The sequence below is a fragment of the Triticum aestivum genome, chromosome 2D, assembly GCF_018294505.1.
Source record: "Triticum aestivum cultivar Chinese Spring chromosome 2D, IWGSC CS RefSeq v2.1, whole genome shotgun sequence".
Classification (NCBI taxonomy): Eukaryota; Viridiplantae; Streptophyta; class Magnoliopsida; order Poales; family Poaceae; genus Triticum; species Triticum aestivum.
This window is the reverse complement of record NC_057799.1, coordinates 366,024,795-366,031,998: the sequence shown is the minus strand read 5'-3', so window position 1 is coordinate 366,031,998 and position 7,204 is coordinate 366,024,795.

The window sequence follows — 7,204 nt, the reverse complement described above, 5'->3', positions numbered from 1 at the left end:
GTGCCATTTAGCCACCTTCTCGCCTGCCGACATGTCACGTCCCTGGACGGGTGTCATTTGGAGGTGATTTCCTTTAGAATTTTCTGCCACGTGATAAGCAACAGCCACGGTGTCATTTGTTCTACCCTCGGCGTCCCCGGCAAGCTTGCCGAGGCAGTCCTGAGACTTGTCTTCGGGGTAAGATCGACCCCGCCAGGCTCGCCTGCCCAGCATGGGAGGTTTTTCCTTGGTGATATCTTCCTCCTTTGGATGGTCTTGGTCTTCTTGATCCGCCCTTTGATTTCTCAAAGAGCTTATTTCTTCTGCTTGGTCTGGTCTTGGAAGTTGCAACCTTGCTCTTGAGCATGTGTACAGTCTGGGCAACATACGCCTGGGGTTTGTTGCACCGACAGCTGCTGTAACTTGTTGTTGTAATCATCTTACCAACTTCAAGTTTTCAGGATCCAATTGGAAGCCCAATTGCATAGTAGGTACATTTTCGAAAATATATTTGTGTAACAGGTTTGCTGTTGTCACTTGTTGCTCTAATCAAGTTACTGACTACTCAACTTTTCAGCATCCAAGAGAAACTCCAATGCCACAACAGGTTCCTTTTGCAAAACTTGTTTGTTTAACTGCTTTGCTGCTGCAAGCGGTTGCTCTAATCACATTACTGGCTATTCAACTTTTTAGGATCCAAGAGAAACTCCAATGCCACAATAGGTACCTTTTACAAAACTTGTTTGTTTAACTGCTTTGCTGCTACAACCGGTTACAATGATGTTAATAACTACTTTTCAGCATCCAATTGAAACTCTTTAATTCCTTGTTTGTTTAACTGGTTTGCTTTTCTAACTCCCAGTTGAGATGTTTTGCTAACTTCAACTTTTCAGAATCCAATCGAAGCTTTAATGGCAAAACAGGTTAGCCCAAGATCAAAGTGCGAGGTCCCCATGGACGTAGCATCATCCCACAGTAGTGGCACCGGCCCAATCGTGCATCATGAATTACCAACTGCTGATGCTCTAGAGGCTAAACTATTGGTAGAAAGAGATTCTGCTTCTGCACTTAGAAATGAAGTTGACATCCTGAGGAAGCAAACAATACAATCACAAGCAGTACTCAAGACAACCATTAAATATTTGGTGGATTTGAAAAACGAAGAAAGCTGAGACTCACCGCATTGTTAAGGTCCTAAAGGAAAAAAGGAAATTAAATTCCCACTTGGTAAATCATAGGTGAAATGTTTTTTCCATCGTTGAATAACCTTTGTGTTGTTTGTTCATGTAATCGATCAAACCATTTGTTTTAGAGATCATGTAATAATTTTTTTTTGTTTTTTGGTTTGCATTTTTTACCACGAGTATGTATTAATTGATAAAACTCTAAGACATTTCATTTTGATTGTTGTGCCAGACCTACAAATATGCCAATCAGGCTAAATGTCATTCAGCAGTAATTGTAGAATAGATGGTCCTTAAGTGGCACGCATCTGAAAGGCCCAAGATGATGTACTAGCTTCGCTAAAAAATGATGCTCTTCTAGCAAAGAAAAGTACAACTGCCTCGCTTATGTATGTTAGTTGATATTGTTGATCCATATACTCTATAAGTGTTTATATGTATGTTAGTTTTGTACATTATTGGTTGATTGACTGGTATTTTGAATCTTGAGACGTCACTTGTGTACATATATAAATGGGAGTGCACATTATGCTGCGTGTGTCATACATGTCACACTTGAGTTGGACATAAAGTGGTTTGAAATATTCGAATTCACCTTAAACTGGATTCTAGCTTCTGAATTCGAGTATCGGCATTTGTAAATCATATTCATATATGACAGTGGAATATATCTTTGTTGTGCTTTTGAAGATATATAAAAAAACATAGAATAATTTATAAAGGTTCGTATAAGAATGCAAAATGGATTCAAATTTAGTTGCCAGGGTAAACGTGGATTCTTATTGTTCCAAAATTTGAAAGAAGCGGAAAAATATCCACTCGCACGTCGGCTGTCGAAGCCCGTGTTTGCGAGATGGAAATTACTGTCTACCCCTTACATGGACAATCCATCGGCCTGATTTTCACTGCTCTCAATAGGGGTAGGTTAATAACTTCAATTAGACGTGACACGAGTGCCTCTGAGCCCATTCAGACACGGTGGGCGCCAAACATGGGTGGCAAAACACATTTGATTCAAGCTCGTCTGAAAGACCTCTATCTCTCCCTCTATTTCCCCATTCATACACGGTGGGCGGCAAAACAAACTCGACTCGACCGAAACCGATGTAGGCAAATATTTTAAATAGGAGCAGGTTTGTAACTTCACTCAAACATGACACAACCGCCCTGCCTGTCAACCCCATTCATACACCATGGGCGCCAACCGTGGGCGCCAAAACACCCTCTCCTCGCCCGAAATCGCTCTGGGAAAATATTGGGGAGATGCGAGATTACCGTCCTATCCCCTACCGATGAGACGTCCAAATTTAAATGGGGGCTAAGTTCGTAACTTTCCCATATTTCAGACAGGCGCGTCCCAAAAACATGGTTCCCTGTAGCTCTCCCTCAATTTTTCCATTCATAAACCGTCCGCGCTAGAACACCATCCCCACACCAGCCTACTCCGCCCGCCACCCCATCCACCGCCGCCGTCCTCCACCCCATCCATCGCCGCCGTCCTCCACCCCATCCATCGGCACCGTCCTCCACCATGCTGGAGAGCCTACCAAGACCGCGTCATCCACTGCTAGAGATGGATGTTTCTCATCCATAGCGACGGACCCGGAGCTTTGCATCGCATCATCTTGCTTCATCGGCGTCGTCGTCCTCCTTGCCGGGGCTGCTCCCTCGACCTTCTCGTCCACCGCAACGGGACTTATCCCCTCATGCACCCATCTACCGTCGCAAATCTGAATCAATGCCACCGACAGCCATCGCACCCCCGATACCTACACGGCGCCGCAAGAGAGGTGGTACTACTTCATATCTGCTCAACTTTTTGATCTCAACCAGAAAATATATTGTAACTTGGTTACTGTACTTTCTTTTCAATTCTTAGAATTTAGTTCTTAGTTCGAAGCAAACAATGGTTGCTAAATAGCATTTCTGCGATTTGCAGCTTCAAATCTGCCATGGCACAGTCATAATAGGGTTTAATTGATCATGCTTAGTGTTTCCCCCCTTTTATGATCACTATACGATCAACACACGTGCTTCATGTCATAATAGCACTGCTCCACCCATCAAGCTAAACAAGCTTAGTTGTTCAAATACAGATCTGATATTATTAAAATAGAGTCGTTTAATTGGTCAGCTAAATGTTCCTAATTTAGTTTCAAAAATGCATGTACGCCACTCGGCTATGGATCTACAGGGTGCCCACGGTGGGCCGTGGCCCACCCTGGGATTTTGGGTTGGCCTAGACCCCGATTCCCCTCTGTTCTGCTGCACTTCCGATCTCTACTCACCCCTAGCCGCCTGCCTCGCCAGCGACTTGCCATCCCTGGACGACATGACTCTAGGTCCCCGGACGGCGGACTAACAGGAGGTCAGGAGCCGCTCGCCCAACAGCGTCACCGCTGCCCAGACGCGCCGCCATGCCTACCTTTCCAGTTTGTTCAGGGCTCAGGCGTGCAGCAACCACTAAGCCAACCCGATTTATCCTGAGATACATCCTCAACACTCAGCAGCCACTCCTCATCACCCATTTTCTAATTAAGTCATTACTCATTAGGTAGGACTGTCGTTAGGGTTTGTTGTGTACTGAGTGCTACCTACACTTAATGGTTCATATGTATTTCATTAATCTTTAGTACGTGTGACGTTCACAGGGTTTCAAAATTTCGGCCCTAGGAACAAACACTAGTCATGTTGGATTGTTGGTCATAGTGACATTGACCCAGATTACTACTGCAGGCCAGGTTTGTTGACATTTTTCTTGTCTTTGTTACTCATTCGATATGATATCCAATTATTCACGTCGACTAGTTGGAAACAATAAGTGCTAGACCGACTTCTTGATTCAAATTTTGGACGGTCTATTACTACAGTTACAATTATGCATACTTGTCCTAGTAAGCTCACAAGTAATGATTGATTCACTACCTCTATGCTTTTTGTCGGCGTTCTGCGAACCGGGGTACCCAGACTTGCCTGCCTGCCGCCCGCGGCATGGCTCCATCGGCGGCCCGGTATGGCCCACCTTTAGCACCAACATCACAAGACCCTCGTGAGGGGCCAAGCCTCGCGAGGTGGACGACGCCAAGACCTCCAGAAGGAGTGGAATCCTTAGGCTGGCTCCTAAGGAGCGGAGATTTCTATGCGAGCCCTCACCTCGTGAGGCTCGGATGACATAAGCCATGATGACCAAGGCCAGGCGGGCGCCAGCGGGCGCAGTGCAGCAGTTTCCTCTTTGGTGATAAAGAGACAAGCGCAGGCACGGAGTCCCGAGAAATCAGCCAAAGGTTTCCATTTCCATGCAACAAGACCAAGACCGCCAGGATGGCAGGACGGAGGTCATCGCCGAGCCCACCACGGCCTCACGACCAGAAGCTTTGTAGTCGAAGAACCCCGTTCGTCAGGATAAGATGTACTAGTTGTCTCCCTTCAAATTTGGTCATTGTGGGATCCCTTTCTGCCTTCATTTTGGGGAAAGGGGACCAAGGCCACTATAAATATAGCCTAGCCACCACCATAGAAGAGGATGGATCATTCAGACCATCCTCATCCTCACCGGCTCACACAAACACAAGAACACACCTCCTGAGGTTGTTCTTCCACTGTACTAGTTCATCCTCAGCCCACCTCGAGGCCAATCCACCACAAAGCAGGAGTAGGGTATTACACTGCAAGGTGGCCCGAACCTGGGTAAATTGCCTTGTTCCATTTCCTTCCAGTTCATCGAGCTAGGCCGTGAGATCGACGAGGTAGGCATACTGGGGAGGTTGAGTTCTTCGCACGCACCCCATAGTTCGAATCTATCCAGGGTCTGCGGAGCCCCGAAACCGACACTTGCCTTGTCATATTTGTTGTCAATATTCTTTTAGGGTGGACCACCCTATTTCAAATACTGGAACCGCAGACATGAGTGAATATTATTTCTTTGTGTGATCTCTTCCATCATGTGTGGGCAATGAACACTGCATTGTATAGAAAGGAAGTGTCATATCCACCTTTTACATAGACTATGATCTTTTACATGGAATACAATCTGCCAACTCGCTTTGTGTCGCACTACCAGCACTCCACCCTTGAAGCTAAACATTATGCCACACATAATTCCTTAGTTTATTTGTTCACATACGAATTTGATATGATTCTAATGTTACTACTTCAGTTTTGAAATGTGTGTCGGCCTGTTATAGAGACATAAGAGGTTTGTATTTCTTTGTGTGGTGTGCTCAGCAGGCTGGGGTGAACTTTGTATACGCAGGGGTTTGTAGGGAGACACACTTCGAGTTGAATCCACAATGCATACCATAGATAATCTAACTACTTTTTATGTTTTCATGAATCTCGGATACTGAACAACATCATAATGATTATGAGCTTGCGCGCATATGAAAAGAATAAAGCAGAACAATGCCATGGCTGTCAAACTTGGCATTAAGGGACTGAAATCCAGTCTAGATACAGTGAAATTCAAACGCTCTCCACCTACAGATTCATGCTTAGAATATGATCCTAACAATGATTCTGAGCTAGAGTGTCGTGGTATTCTCACGGGGGAAGGTGTGAGGCGACAGGTGCCACAAGGGCTTAGTGTGAGGGTAAGACTGCTGCTGATAGGACCGGGAGCGGGTATGCGAGTAGCACGCGCTAGTTTACCCAGGTTCAGGGCTCTCCGAAGAGATAATACCCCTACTCCTGCATGTCTGAGTATCTGTCCGAGGTGTACATCGGGCAGTACAAAGTGCTCCTGGAGCTGTATCTGAAGTTAGTGACATAGGCATCTGACTTGGTATATATGCGTATGAGCACAAGTGTGTGCTTGGCCGAATGGATATGTGTGTGGGCTAGCTAGCTTGCTTGCTAACTAGTATGCATGCGTGGAGTGTGTGAGAGTGTCCAGGGAGCCATTGTGGCCGCCCCATGGACGGATGGTTGCTAGCTATATATAGTGTGGGGGTAGCTTACTACCTAAGCTAGGTAGTGGCGTGGGGGCAAGTGGGCATGGGGCACCATGCCCATGTACATGATGTGCGTGCCTCTTTGTCCCTGGCGCACTTTATAAAACAGTGCCCAGGGACGGATACACTGTAGATGATGTCGTCACGGTACAGCCATCTCGTCCGCGGTATGGCCGTCACGTCGGTGTCTTGTCGGTGTCGGGTCAGGCTGCAGTCGGCAGCCGGCTGGTTGGCGCAGTCGGGCGGGGAGCCGGCAGGAGCAGCCGGGCAGTCGGACTGAGGGGCTTTGCTAGCCCCGATGTCTTGAATTATTGTCTCGCCGTCTTCAGGGTATCTGTGGCCAATTACTCCGACAGTAGCCCCCAAGCCTCCGGGCAACTTGGCAAAGTTGGGCAGAGGTTTTTTGGCAGGTGTTCATGGAAATGATCATGCAAAAAGACAAGGTTAGTCCACGCAGATATATCAAATGATTGCTTTTAGAATTGCAAGTTTTATGCGGAGGGTGCCGACTCGGTTTCGTCCGAGGCCCCTTCAATCTTTTTCGTGTTCCCTCCACTCTTTGGCTTGCTCTCGCTTGCCGGACAGCCGCTCTGCGGTCTGTGGCTGAGAGTGGGCCGCGGAGTGGAGTGTACAATACTCAGAATCTTGGAGCGAATTTAACCGAGCAGATACTCATGAAGAAAACGACCGGGTCGCCCAAACCGCTTTTCTTCCTGGACGGTTTTCGCGTGGGTGGCCTCCAGCGTTCACTCTTGCTAGCCGGATAGCTGCTCTGCGGTCTGTGACTAAGAGTGGGCCTTTGGTACCGCGCACGCTACTAAGCCGTCTGCGGGAACAAACGTCTCAGGCCAAGCGGCCCGCCCCCGGGCCAACTCTGGCTGGCGCCGGGGCGAACAGTGGTGCAACTGTAATAAAAACGGAGGTGGTCCCCGAGCGTCGCTCGAGGTTATCCGTGTTTACGTGGTGCAAAAATATGCGGGTGAGGAGCTCACATTGCTTTTGGCGCAGACGAGGCGAAGGTTGATCTCCCGCAGGTGGCCCGAGCCTCCGGGTGCTCGAGGGATGCCACAGCCGATCAGGCCCAACCGCCAG